The sequence below is a fragment of the Danio rerio genome, chromosome 13, assembly GCF_049306965.1.
Source record: "Danio rerio strain Tuebingen ecotype United States chromosome 13, GRCz12tu, whole genome shotgun sequence".
NCBI classification, from domain to species: Eukaryota; Metazoa; Chordata; class Actinopteri; order Cypriniformes; family Danionidae; genus Danio; species Danio rerio.
The window spans coordinates 25,087,855-25,103,392 of record NC_133188.1 but is presented as its reverse complement, the minus strand read 5'-3'; the positions used below and the strand labels follow the sequence as shown (position 1 = coordinate 25,103,392).

The window sequence follows — 15,538 nt, the reverse complement described above, 5'->3', positions numbered from 1 at the left end:
ATCATCACTTGTGTTTCACAGGTCTTGAACAGAACTCACACACATTGAGTGCCAGAGCAAGTTTACTACATTACACATGCTATAAATGTTTGAGCTGGTTATGTGATGCAAACAACAAATAGTATTAGCTCACAAATTACACATTGTAATAAAACTGTCTCAAAAACAATATTGCGTATCTTAAAATAAATATATATATATATATTTTATGTCCCCTGACCTGAAATACACTGAAATGAATGCGAATTAAAATAAAAAATACCAAAAGCTTTTGAATTGGAACTGTGATGAACCTGCACCATTAAACAGACCTAATAGCCTGATTCATTTCTTACCACCTCAATGCGTTAAGAATTATCAAATCACTCAGTAGAAAGCATCTAAGAACATGATCTGCAGTATAGCAGATAAAATAAAAGAACTGTTACGATGAGTCAAAGGTTAAAGAGTCCATATAGAGCATTTATATAAATCAAGTCTGTTCAGCTGGAAAAGAAGGAGTAAGAGAAAGAAAAAAAAACACTGTAGAAAGACAGCCACAGATAGACTGTAAGGTACTATTTGCTAACCCTGCAGTTACCTACCTTTTTCGGAAGCATGCTAGAACCCTTAATAAAAAAAAATAAATAATCTATATTAAATTAGGTCCAACTTTGAGGATATGCAAAAAATAATTGATTGAATAAACAGGGGGTTGGGTGGATAATGACTTTTGCTGATGATGATAATGAATTTTAAAGGCTGATACGTGCTTTATAAAGGAAGGCTTTATGTATTGCGGGTGAAAGTAGATGAGAAATCAAGTGGCCAGCTTTATTGCATGAATATTAATGCCACATACATGCATATTTATAATACTTTTAACCGCCACAAACAGCTGTGCGCAGCAAACAAGGAACGCCAACCTGATTTCAGCAAGTTGAAGTTGGATCAATGTTGATCCTGAAAAACCATTCCAGTCAGTCAACCAGAATTAAGAGATATGTTTATCGTTTATGTTGAGTTTAGGCGTATGGTTAGGTTTATGCACTTCTACATGATTGTTATGCAACTATTATTTCCCTCTGGAAATAACTAACACTTGTGTATGGGTTCAGGAGTAGGGAATAGGTATGGATTACATTTTCGAACAAACATGATGTTCCACGATCAACATAGATGTTAATCAGGGCATTTGCAATTGCATTGTACTTGGCCAAGTCATAACGTGCGACAGGAAAATATTTGTAATTGTGTAAATACAGCATGCACTCCGCCAATATACAGCAGGGCTATATGATATTGAAAAAAACTGACATTGCGATTTTTGATTTTCTAAAATACATATAAATTCAATAGCCTTATCTGAAAAGAACCTATCATTTTCAACTGACTGATGATTTTGTATAGGAGAGTGCATTTGCATAACATAATAAACAAACCACAAGCATAGACAAATACAATACAGCAAAGATACAATTGAAATAAAAAGTGCTTTATGGCTTTCTGGAGTAATAGTTCTCAGGTAAATGAAAAAAAACACTACAGTCTTCATTGTATCAATAATTAGATACAATTATTCTTTGTTAAAGCTATCATGAATAACTTGGCTTATGATGTGTTCTGAACTGTGGCTCCTAGTCAACTATAATCCAGACTGAACAATGCAGAATCTGCGATGCGATTCCTGCAGATGCACACATTGTGATATTGATGCTGAAATGATATACTGTGCAGCCCTGTTACAAAAACCACAGATTCACGGCTTTCCGCCATGCAAATACATGAGGGAATTGTACTTTAGACATCCTGTGTAAAGATGCTTGTGCAATTGGTGCTGCTTCCAGACCAATGTTTGATCTGGAAGCCCATTTAGAGGCACAGCACAGCTTCAGCAGACTATCCTTCACTCTGGACACAAGAAATGCAGTTGAATTGTGTCACAGAGAAACTTTGGTGAGCTGGTTGGGTTTGGTTCACACACAGTTAGTGTGTGAGAGATGATCATACACCATAGTTTTGCACAGCACTGCTCAAGTCCAACATAACCAAAACTGATTCTAACAGTTTTCTCAAACCCTGTATCACATTGAAAAATGAAAACTCATTATTTCATAATTCAATATACTGGATGCATATTACAAAGAAGTTCTTAATAAAAGTAGAGCTACTTAATAAAATATTGACTGGAACATGGCATTTCTCAATCGATTAACTTGTAAAAACCAAGCAAGCTGGCTGCCTTAAAAGCCACAAATTAACGTTTAAATTAAGTGCCTCAATCAACCAGCAGCAATGGCACGCATATACAGGACATGCAAATACAACTGCAGTTACTGTTAAAAAGTATAGTCTTAACCGATATATAGCCATACTTTTTTCTTTCATCTTTATCTCTATAGCACTTTTTTCAATGTAGATTGTCACAGCAGCTTACCATAGATGAAGTTCAGGTAAATCAAAACTAGTTGAAGTTTACTTTAGTTTAGTTCAGAATAATGTAAATGTCACTGCTGAAAGCCCAAACACTGAAAAAGCATCCTGAATAGGGTTGGGCGATATTGAAAAATATTGAAAATTCGATATTGAAATAAAATGATATCATGTTCATTCGGTATCGATAATTATTGAATATTTTTTAACAATCCATTTAAGAATATTAGAATATATTATTTTTTAACCACTTTATTTTAATTTACCAACATCACTAAGCCAAATAGTTGTAATAGTCAAAAAATATATATATTTAAACAAAATATCTGATCTCTTTATAATAAAAATAGACATAAGTGTTCAAGAGACTCTTAAACTTGATAAATAAAATGTTACAAAGTGTGTGCAATTATAAAGCATAAATACTGAACAATTAAAGCAAACTTTAAGGTGTGAATAATAATGATAGAGTAAACCTCAAACTCCGTCAACAAAATAAATTTTGATAATCAATTCTGAGCTTTCAAGTAAAGAAAGCAACCTTCATTATGTAATTACATATTGAATCATTACAAATTGTGAAGTTGAATGACTATATTACACCTATGCTAAAAAAATCTTTTAGATGTGGTTACAGTGGCTGGTATCCACAAGAAAAGAAACCAAAAAGCCACTCTGGCGACATCCTAGAAATCCTTTTTTTTATAATCTCCTCACTGCTGCTATACGCTACTCATTTTCGTATGTGTTGTTATTTCGAGCTGAAGTGACGAGTGCATGGTTCACTTGGCTATTTAATGGGTTTTGCACTCACAATCTCCTGGCATCTCTCGTAACTAGGTGACCATCAACAGATTTCTCAAAGGATGACAGATGGACAAACCGTTGCTGCAGCTCCGATGCAAGTTTCTGGAGAAAAGTAAACAGCACTGCATTAATAAGCTTACCGTTATAACTGAATGCGTATATTCTATACAAAGTTCTACTTAATTGAATCGCGGTGCGCTCGCACATTTGGAAAAGATATTTTCAACTGGAAAAGTAGGTGTGACTGGAAAATGCATGCACTTTCAGGCGTGTGCTGCTTCCACATCATGTGCGCATCATTCCAGTCGCGTACCTCCATTGGAAATGACAAACTAACACCCTAGGCTTATTGGAATTGCTTCCAAGGTGCCCGCTCAGCAGCCACATTTTAATAAAACAATAGCGCTTTATACCAAAACTACATACCAAGCTTTTTTTATTGTTATTGACAAGTAAGTAAGTATTTATTCAGTAAATAAATACCGATATTGATTCATCACCCAGCCCTTATCCTAAACCAACTTTAAAACCTTATTGAAACATGAAACACAACTGAAACAACCCCCATTTTAGTATTGTGGAATACTAAAATAACACTTTGTTTTAAGCTATGCTATACTTAAAGATTCTTAAGAACAGCATGCTGGGAACAAGACAATGTCTTGATAAAAAAATTACTCATAAAAATCTATTTGTTTTAAGTTATTAATCAAGAACTTTTCAGAGTAAGAAATGTATACACATTTTTTTTTACAATTTACATCAACAAACTGTACTAAAAGTCAAGTAAAAGTGTTTGTTGGGTTAGGTTTTACAGTGTATGTCAACTCCTTCACAACATTCGACTTCAATCTGAGCTTAACAACAGCAACAAAAAGAAGCATCAAACCAGAGGCAAAATTTATGGCTAAACGGAAGAGCAAAAGAAAAAATAAATAAATAAATCAGGTCATAGCAGACTGCACAGCTGAAAGGCTGCCCTAGTCAAGTGAAGCAACAAACATTTAAATAAATAAAAAACATGAACGTCTCTTCAAGCCCAAAGGTCTAGGTTTGCAAATGGAATCTCATTACTTTGCTCTCCAGGCGGCAGGAAAACTATTAACACAACAGCTGGATTTAGACAGAGGGGAGTAAGACCAGGAGGGAGAGACACTGAGCGGAGGCCGGGGAAAGAAAAAGTGAGCTGAATAGACATGTCAGAGTAACAGGGGGGAATAAAGAAAGTGATGTGAGCACGGATGACAGGAGGGGAAGCGAGGGATGTGGAACGAGAGTCTGAGAGACACAATAACTTTAAACCTTTCACCTAATCCACAATGAGACACGCTGTGACATGCCAGGAAACCATCAGAACTCAGAGGAAGTGTTAAAAATAAAAAATTATGAATGTCTTGATGCAATTTTGTCATCATTAGTCATTCGGGATGAAGAAATGGAATGAAATTCCCCCTCCACATTAGTTTATTTCAATGCTCCAGTGACACATCCAACAACATGTGACATTAATAGGCATAGTTCACCTAAAAATAAATATACACATAAAATCAATTCAAATGACCACCAAAATATTATTTTCTATATAAAATATGAATATAGCTATGATATTAACATGGTGTCATGATCATTTTATAATGTAATTTTCCAAAAAAAAAATAAACATTTGCTTTGAATTTACATATAACATAAGTAACTAATCTTCAGTAGAACCATCAATGATTTTAGATGAAATGCTGGTTCTTGATGGTTCGGATCATGCAAGTCAACAGCTCAGCTACTGGAACTTTAAGAACTCATGATGATACACTGACTGGCTTTTGAAGTAAATCAGTAAACAGAACACAACCGGCCACAGCCATATCACCCTGCAGCCCAAGACCAGTTACTCACTGAAGTTAAGCAGGGCTGAGCCTGGTCAGTACCTGGATGGGAGAGCATGCGGGAAAACTAGGTTGTTGTTGCAATTATGGCCAGCAGGGGTCAAGCTGCAGTCTATGTGAGTCCTAAGGCCCCGGTATAGTGAAGGGGACACTATACTGTTAGTGAGAGCCATCTTTCAGATGAGACATCTCTGTGGTCATTAAAAATTCCATGGCACTTCTCGTAAAGAGTAGGCGTGTAACCCATGGTGTCCTGACCAAATTTCCTTGGCAGTGGTCCTCAACATTTTTTATCCCCACGAACTGGTCAACACAATTTTACTGCGGACCAGGGGTGGGGCGGATTTTGGGCCAAAGGTTCGTAGGTTGCTAGGCGGCCATCAATCATTTTCTCAGAGGCCGACAAGCTGTCACTCTGATACAAGTTTTATTTATGGAGAAAACTGAAAAAGCACTGCAGTGTTTGGGTGTTGTGTGTTTGTCTAAGATAAACGGTCTACTGAAATGTGTATATTCCATACAAGCTGATCGGTTGGGTCTTGTCACGTAATTCATTGTGCACACGTGACATTCGTTTAACCAAGATCTGGAAGGCGCAAGTGCATCACACCGTTTGTGCGCACAAGCTGGAAAATAACAAACTTGTGCAAAATGTAGAAAAGACATAATGTGCAAGCGGCCTCTAAAAGACCGCCGTCATTTGCGATCTCCATCAGTTGATCTTCTTGTACAGACATTCTGGATTCACCTGACACAAGGGTTGCAAAAATATTCCTTGGCAATTTGTGGGTCCTTCACTGGGCCATTCCCCTTAGCAAAGAAACTTTCCAAAGATGTCTGTTTCATACTCATTTTGCTGCTTGTGGGTTAAATTTGGCACTCAAGTGACCGAGACGTAAGCGAGAGAATACTGTCATTTTTCAAAATAAAAGATTTAGATAATAGATAAGACTTAGATAATAAATAAAACAGAAATAGTTCATGATTTTTTTTGAGTGGGCCAGTATAAATTGATCCATGGACCGGTACCAGTCCGCGGCCCAGTGGTTGAGGACCACTACTACAGAGCATGTACTTGACCGCCAAGGTAATGCTATACATCTTGAATGACCCGAGGGAGAATAAACTTATTTTTTGCTTCTTTGTTAGGCTGCTTTGACAAAATCAACATGTAAAAAATGCTATAGAAATAAAATGAATTCAATTGAAATCTCAATAGACTTGTTCTTCCTTCTATTTTAACGAATGCTGTAAGATGACTACATCTGACATTTCTCATTTTGTGTTTCATGGAAAAAAGCCTTTTGAGTTTGGAATGACATATGAGTGAATAAATGATGACAACTGTTGTTCTTGGATAAACTGTCATTGTACACTTTCCAAAAACAGGAAGATCATCAATACAGACTCAGCATTTAAAAATCTACAGAATCTAAATCAAGACAAAACTCAAAACGGTTTCATTAAGCTTTTACCAGGAAAGCAGAACTGGCCCAAGATGATTTAACAGATGCTCTTTATTCAAAGCAACATACGAATCGGCCAACACAAACCACAAATACAATCCCTCTGAAGCACAAGTGTCCTGCTGCATGAGAACTGTGAAAAAGATTTTGATTCCAGTTACTCTCCAGACAGCGTCAAGCCGCAACCTTTGTGTAAACATATTCTTAATCAATAGGTTACCGCCACCCAAAGCACTCAGGGAAAAAAAAAAGCCTTGATGAGATGCATTATACAGCGGAAGTGCTGTCCATAAGACTCAAGCAGAGTCGCTCTCTATAAACCCTTCCGTTTAATTTGGTGGTTCTGAAGCCCTTATCTTTAACACGCAGTCAGCAATATAAGTGACAATGTCTTTTCCAGCTGTGAAAAGAGAGTAGGAAATGTCCTCAGGGAGACAAAAACAGTCTCAAATATGAGCTCCTGCCAAGTTTCCTCCCTTTCAGATTTTATTATAGCGCAGAGAGAGAAAAAGAGGAAGTCTATCAGTGTTACATAAATGCTTCCTAAAACCTGCGCCTCGTCTCAGGAGTGTAAGAAATAAATGTTAAAATTGACTGCATTTACAGGTACAAACAAGTGCGCACTTGAAGTGAAAAACAAGGTTGCCACTTCTATTTACATACACGAGCACAAAACATGGAATGTCACATCATTCAGCCGTTGATCTGTAAGCCAGCAGGAGTCGGGTTTTAAGAATTAAACGTGTCATTAAATGCGTTTTATGCCTTGACACACACACTTGAAGATTTAAAGCAAATATTTACTTTCACATTCATCTGCATAGTCCAGTTGGTATGAGCAAGCATGCATTCCAGAAATCAATACAATAAAACCCTGCAGGACAAAAGGTGCATAAACTTGGGTTGCCACATTCATCTTTATACGCCTTTGAGCTGCATTCCTATTCTTATTTAAAGGCTTGTCAACTCAAAGCTTAACTGTTATATTAAAACATTTCTTATTTTCTCCATTTTCATTAATAAGCAAAACTGCTCACTAAGAAAACAAGAGTATAATGTTTAAAAAAGAAAAAAAAAATATATATATATATAGTTCAGAGCAAACATATTTGAATCAAGGTTAATCTTGTGAATTATAAACATGAGTATCAAATGTGTTAGCATTGTGAGGCATTCTTTTAAGTTATGATATTACAACCATCATTACTCTTGAATATAAATATGAACTCAAAAGCAAACGAGAGTTGACAAAGAAACTGCATACATGATAGCGCTGCACAATATATTGTTTCAGCATCAATATTACAATATGCAAATGTGCTAAAGTAACATCGCAGAATCTGCAGTGTCAAGATGTGATTATAATTAACCTGAAAACAGGTTAGAAGACATGAATACTTTAACTATAATAAAGTGAGAGATTTTTAGGCCTGTGACATTTAAACCATTTAAGCACGAGATTTTATAACATTTGTACCTTTAATATGCTTAACATTTGGACTGAAACCAAAAAAGTGTCTCAAAATAAGAGAAGAAGGTGTTTTATTATAATTTGTAATTAAGTGAAGTTTATTTCCAAACTAATTTCGAGAGGATCACATGCTTATAATTGACCATGGCTGATCCCACTTTAGCTATCTCTTGATTTACCAATCAGATGAATCCAAAACATCCATAACTAACCGGATTTCCTTACCTTATGGCCTGTTTCCACTGAGTGGTATGGTTTGATACGCTTTATGGCTGTTTCCACTGTCAAAAGAAACCAAAAAGAAAATCGAATCATACCACTTTTTGGGTACCTTTTCTAAACGATACCTAGCACAACAAAAGGGTACCAAAAGGTGGAGCAAGATGCACAGCTGAATGCTATTGGTTTACAGAGACAAAGGAAGCACCATTTTTTAATACACAGCAGAGACATTACACCATTATAATTTATACATTTAATAACGTGCCGTGGTCGACCCGAACATAAACAAACCTTGTCATGGTCTTGATGAACAGCCACAAAGCCAAGTAGAAGAGCAGAATCTACCCTGTGCCCTGTAGTTGTACCATTGGTACTCTTTTGGTAGTGGAAACGCAAGCCTGATAAAGGTTATAACCCATACCGAGCTGTACCTTACTGTACCACTCAGTGGAAACGGGCCATTTGTGCTAGAATGTATGGGGTGTTTCTTTGTATTGGGTTACGAATGGAAGGACAACCGCTGCGTAAATAAATAGTTTCTTATAGTCAGCTTAGCAGCTGTTTAGCAGCAGAATCAACAGATATTAGGCAGACAGAGTTTACTAATGCTCAAATGGACCATCAAAATAAAGTTTTACCAGTCGAATAAAAATGAACTAATCCTGGGGAGCTCTTGAGACTTACCTGATGAAAATGATGAAACAGGAGGGAGCCCAAGGCTTTCTCCCAGGACAGCATGCCAAACACGCTTTATTTATCAATCATCAGCTAATTGTAAACTCTTGAAAGGTTTCAATTCACCTCAAATGTTGACTACTCTATACTTAATTTCTGTACCTCAAAATTACACTGTCCGCAAAACCACAAAGAACAGCTCATTTCATTAGTATCTTTGCTCTTTTGTATTTATGTACGCTTGTAATTAATTTTACTTTGTATCAATAAAAAATGAATTACTCGCCAAATAAAGTTATTTATATTATCTTGTAAAATTTTAATCATATCACAAAATATATCTCTGAAACAAAATATTGCAATGTCTGTAACTCTGTTATAAAGTTGTGTTAGCAAAGTTGTGTTTTAATAGTTTAATGCTGAACGGTTCCACCTCAGTTAAAAACAAAACCAGTCCTGACCTGGACTTTACCATAAGACAAAAGGGTGTCACATTTAAGATTTAAAAGTTTCTTCATACACATCCACTTTTTTGGCTTACAGTATTACTTATACGACACAAAGTCACAATACAAGACTCTTGAGCAGGTCTATGGGTGACATTTGGGACCAGGCCAGAAAGGTTAGTTGAGGAAGGACAAAGAGGACAGGACATGGGAGCAGTCTTTAAGATGGTTGACAGCAGGAGTGTTGACATCTTCACCTTCTCCTGTATAATCTCCTACAGTAAACCCTACACTGCTGGTTCTCGGCCAGCCTCAGAGACAGTGAATCTTTGGCATCTTGGCAGGACACTGGAAACTCTGCCTCACGGAAACAGCATGGCACAAAGCCCCAGCATCACGACGCCTCCAGCGGAGCCATTTTGAATCTCGACCATATGGACTATCCTTTTCATTTCAGCTTCTTGACTCTGCAGATGCCGAGCTGCTCTTCGCTCCGCAGCACATGGGCTGACATCAGAGCATGTTACAGATGGTTTGAATTGAATAATTAACTGATTAGACGCTATGAACTGTGAGTTATTAGGCTTTTAATGCCAGAACGCAATCTTGGTTTAAAGTAGGCGGTGTGTAGGTCTAATGCGTGAGGAGGTCAGATTGTGAAGAAGAGAAAAGGGAGAAGATGGAGAAAAAAGGGATACTGTAGTTAAGTATAGCAAACTAAAATAAAGCAAATACAGAAAAATAAATAAATTAGGGCTGGGCGATTTGGCCTAAAATCTAAATCTTGATGAATTAAATATTTTAACTCAATTACGATTAATGAACGATTATTTTGTTTCATGACTTTATTTTTTTGCCCTCATAGTTCACTGACAAGTTTTAAACAGTAAATATGCATGAGAGATTTCTGAATGAAGGGCATTACTTGATTTTAAAATAATTGAAGTAAACACACACTATCTACGATCTATGATAATTTATTGAACATCATTGTTGAAGAACTGAAATTAAAACACAAACTGCCAAAATTAAACTTCACTTTCTTATCAAAAGTGAAAATAATAACTTGCACTTTTGCAAACAATTTTTTGGAAATAATTATTTTCAATGTTTTTCACTGGGGTGATACCTTTTTTAATGGTCCACATTTGTACTTAAAAAGGTCCATATTGGTACCTTAAAAGTATATATCAGTACTTACAATTTAAAGAGGAACAGTTTTTTACTTTTTAGGCACTAATATGTACTCTTGAGGTATTAATATGGACCTTTTAGGTACAAATTTGTACCTTTTGAAAAAGTACCTCCACAGGGACAGCTTGTGTACTTTTATTTCTAAAAGTGTAGCCTATTGCACGTTTACTAATGTTTCAGTTCAAAAGCACAAGATTTAGTAGCTACAACAATCTCTTAAAAAGAACGATTTAAAGTGAAATTTAGAATACTTGATAGGACTAAAAGAAAAAAAAAACAGATAGAAAAACTCACAAGAGCAACAGGAAACATTGAAACAATTTTTGACGACTTCATATAGCCTACTTGTGTTGGAAAAACGCTTTTTGTAACTAATTTGGTTCTGTATAATTTGTATCTTTTTGTTTCAATGTATTTTTTGTTGGTCAGTATTTCTGACAATTGTCTTTACTTCATAGATTTGAGTTATGAATTGCAGTATCGCAATACTACTTGGTATCACGATACTTCAGTTGGTATAGTATCATAACGTGAATTAATGTTACTCTAATGTGTAGTTACATTTTTTGAGAGGTGCGCTGGTATGCAACCGCACGAAGGCTTTGGACCATACGCGTGCACTCTATGCAAAAGTATAAATCAGCCTAAACAGAGCAAGGTCACGTGATCCCACATACAGTAGGGAAAGTAATGGCAAAAATTGACCTAAAAAATTTAATCAATTGTGCATCCTGAATGTCGATTTCGATTAATTGCCCAGCCCTAAATATATATATATATATATATATATATATATATATATATATATATATATATATATATATATATATATATATATATATATATATGCGTGCGTGCGTGCGTGCGTGCAAGAGTTGTAGGAGTCTCAGATGACAGCAGCAGTATGATAGGCTGAAATGTTGCCAATAGCCTTTTTAAAAATCATTATTAACACAATGGGCAAAATATCAGGTCACTAAAAGAAAACCAGTGTTAATTGTCAATAAAAATGTAATGCCAAACTGAAATTTCGAGAGGGGTCTGGATGCAAACCTGGTGCAGTGCAATCTAAGCTGCATCCAATGCTTTTTAATACCCTACCCCTAACCCTACCCCTAGCCCTACCCGTCACAGTGACATCACTCAATCCATCAAGTGCATCGTCTAACATTGCATCGCTGAGTGATGCAATCTCAGCTTGCATCATAAAGGCTGCATCCAGACACTATTGGAAATTCCACAGGTTTACTGTAAAAATAACTTGATTAAATGAAAACTGATTTGCATATCTAATGAAATTAAAGTGCAATGCAGTGGATAAAAAAAGTAACATCAAGGGCACATTTTTCATGTATTTTAGTCTTGTGTTCACATTTAACCATTTTGGAAAGTGGTACATTCTGCAATCCAGGAGATATATTTTCTCCCCCTCACTGTTTTGTTGAATGACATTCCTGAAGACTCTTTTGACTCAGACCTTCAACCTCTGTTTCCAACTCTTACATATCTGGCTAAGAAATGTACATAACTGAAATGGTCTACTTCTCAAATTCAAACTATTTCCATGTGGGTTTCTCAGTTGTCAGTCTTTATTCCTTTATAAATTAACTTATGACCTCAACCACACACAGGACAAATTCAGCAGACTTTGGGAGCCTCTCCAATCCTTTTTACACAAACTCTAAAATTTTTGTTTTAAGAGAGTTCTGGCTACGTTTGTTTGATTTTATTGGTATTGTTTTGTTAAACAGATACATTGGTAAATTTTATTTAATTAGCAGCTCTTGTGGTTTGTTTGTCCGATTGTCTTTGTTGTTTGTACTATTTGAACATCCTTAATTTAAAAAAGTAACATTGGTTAGTTTTAAATTTTGCTACATTTTAGTCTAGTCTTATTTTGTCAACCATTATGCACTGTTTAACCATTATATAAGGGGATGAGAGGACGCAAATTAAGTTTTCAGTCACATCACTAGTGCAGAAAACCAGTCATGTTTTGGTTTGTGGCAAGCTGTAGACAATGAACATTTTTGCTTAAAATAACACTGAAAGAAACAAAAAAAAGATTGAAATGAATTGTGAGCATCTTTACAGAATTATCTATCCATCGAAGATAAAGACATTACAACACATTCTAAACATTTCAAACTTTCTGAAAAGACCTCCGCTCCATATTATTATTCTTCACCTCATTTCAACCCTATATATCCCTCTGAGTGGTATCATGATTCATTAATGATCAGGATGTTTCTTGCCTTGGTGCAGGATCTGCCCGTCTACTCTGTGCTGCTGCTGCCTGAGCTAAAGGGCCTGATCATGAGTCAGGTCAGACTGTTAAACCCCACTAAAGCTCAGCGGACGGCAGGCAAGATGTAGAACCCTCCTCAGGACTGAAGTGCACTTGACTGAAGCACATCAGCAAAGAGACCAGGAAAGCGTGGCAGAAAGCTGTGAAAAGCCGGATGAGAGAAAGCAAGTGTGAGCTAAAGAGAAAGATTAAGGAACAGAGTGACAAGGAGTGGGATGGATGAAGGTGACAGCATGACGACAGCGGCGAGGAGCGGTCTGGGAACAGTTGGTGGATAGGAGACTTAAAAAAGGTAAAGAAGAATAAAACGAGGCAATGATAAGGGAGACTGAGATTTAGCCCCTAAAAAAGAGCCACAGGCAAAGCTTTTCTTGGCAAATTGTCCAGAGTCAGGGCTCATTCATTCTATAGCCATTAGCAAGACATTAGGAGACTTAGGATCAGGTTCTTTTCACAATGTTTCTGGATTCTCCTGGATATTCAGGGGGAAGAAAGGACTGGTTGAGGTCAGAACACCACCGACGAGAAAAGAAAATGTGAACAATGGTGGACGGATAGCTGGAAATGGAGGACAATACAATAATGTGAATGAAGGATAAAGCGGAAGGGAGCTACAGAGAGACAGAGGGACAGAGAGAGGGAAAAAAACAGCAATAAAAGAAAACCTTCACTCTATGAGGGCAAGTCCAGTCTTGTGAAACAATCCATCGCCGTCACTTGAGCAAGATAGCAGAGAGCCTATCAAACACAGTGCGTCTGCGTAATCTGCTGTGTGTTTGTGATAGCTACACCTCTGTCCATCAAGGACAGCGACTCCGGCAAAGTGTGATGAAGAATGTGCAGAACTGTGGTCATGGTGACAAAGCTGTTGTCATGGTTATGAACAGGTCAGGGTCTTGATGCTAGAGGTTAAAATCCTCAGATTTGTATTCTGTTGAGATGAATGTTTGGCTAGTTGAGAAAACCAGAGGCAGACTATGAACTCTGGGAGATATTCAAACCTAGCTGACAGGTGGACATTTGTCAGATGTGCTCTTTACTCAAAATTCAAGACTGTTAAAGGTGATCTGTTTTGTAAAAATATCAGTAAATCAATTTTCCATATTTTGTGATTCGTGTTTTTAGTTCTCCTCATTTATTTATGCTTTTCAATTGCATTATGGAACCTTGGTCTTTCTTCCAAAAACGTTTAACCTTGAAAAGTAAAAAAAAAAAAAAGGCTGACTTCTTTTAACATTTTTAATAGTTTAAGGTTATATAGTGTCTGGGTTGGTGTTGTATATTACGATACAAAAACTTTGTAATAGACTGCCAGTGCATGTTCTGTTATTTTTCACTTATTTCTCTCTATATTAATACTTATACATTATATTATTTCAAACTACTAAAATGTCAATAAAGGTTACTTTGTTAAAGTGTAGAGTTGAAATTTCAACAAGTCGACAGAGCTGAGATCAAGGTCCCATAATGCAATTAACAACCGTAAATAAATGCTTGTGAATCACAAAATACAGTACCTGTTAATTAACAGACTTTTTTTTACAGTGTGCATTTATTTCTGAACCCCAAGAGGTGTTGAATAAAGTTTATATTATTTAATTTATTTAATGACATATGGTGTTTTTCAAGCAGGATTTTAATTGTGCCCTTAGGTCCCACTGTAACTTTATGTGCTTGAGTCAAATAAAAAAAGAAAGATTTCGTTAATAAACTGATTGAACAAGCTATGATCATATTTAAAAATCATTATTGCAATATAAAGAATTATAAATAAGCATAGTAAATAAATTAAAAAACTAAAAATATAAATTACTTTGATTCAAACAAGATATAATCCATAAACAAATGTGTTTATATTTATATTATATTATATATTTATTCATATACACTACCTGACAGAAAACTTGTCACCTCTCCAAGTTTTAGAAACAACAAATAATAACTTGACTTCTAGTTGATCATTTGGTATCAAAAGTGGCTTACGAAAGGCCTCTAGATTAAGCTTATTTACCAAAATAAAATATGATCATGCTTTGTATTTTAATTATTTAATTAGGACAGTAAGGTCTGACTTTGCTTAGACAAAAGTCTTGTCACTTAACAGAAATAATGTACAGTATAGAATATAAAGTAATGGTGCAGTGGAAAAATAATGAATATTGTGTATGACTCTTATGAGCTTAGAGGACTGCATCCATCCATCTCTGCAATGACTCAAATCACTTATTAATAAAGTCATCTGGAATGGCAAAGAAAGCGTTCTTGCAGGACTCCCAGAGTTCATCAAGATTCTTGGATTTATCTTCAGGGCCTCCTTCAGGCTCATTAATGTTCATGTCAAGTGACTGGGTTGGCCAATCCTGGAACTTCTTGACCTTCTTTGCTTTCCGGAACTTTGATGTGGAGGCTAAAGTATGAGAAGAAGCGCTATTTTGCTGAAGAATTTGCCCTCTCCTGTGGTTTGTAATGTAATGGGCAGCACAAATTTCTTGATACCTCAGGCTGTTGCTATCCACTCTGAAGATCTCTTGCACACCCCTATACTGAATGGGACCCCAAATCATGACTTTTCCTTCACCAAAATTGACTGATTCCTGTGAGAATCATGTATCCACGCAGGTTCCAATGAGTCTTCTGTAGTATTTATGATGGTTGGG

The 15,538-nt window shown here is 36.1% G+C and overlaps 1 protein-coding gene across 17 annotated transcripts in view; it reads right to left on the bottom strand.

The window, feature by feature from the left end:
• The window catches only part of ndst2a (N-deacetylase/N-sulfotransferase (heparan glucosaminyl) 2a), a 200,479-nt gene that overhangs the window by 139,104 nt on the left and 45,837 nt on the right, over nt 1-15,538 (bottom strand). For 5 of the 17 annotated variants that reach the window (XR_012389282.1, XR_012389285.1, XM_073920847.1 and 2 more), the window contains exon 3: nt 3,227-3,321. The exons of 9 other annotated variants lie outside the window; for them this stretch is intronic. The gene's annotated coding sequence lies outside the window, so the exon portion shown is untranslated. Of the gene's footprint in view, nt 1-3,226; nt 3,322-8,261; nt 8,318-15,538 lie in introns of all 17 variants that reach the window. 3 more of the 17 variants (XR_012389283.1, XM_073920848.1, XM_068218731.2) reach the window with 1 other exon arrangement.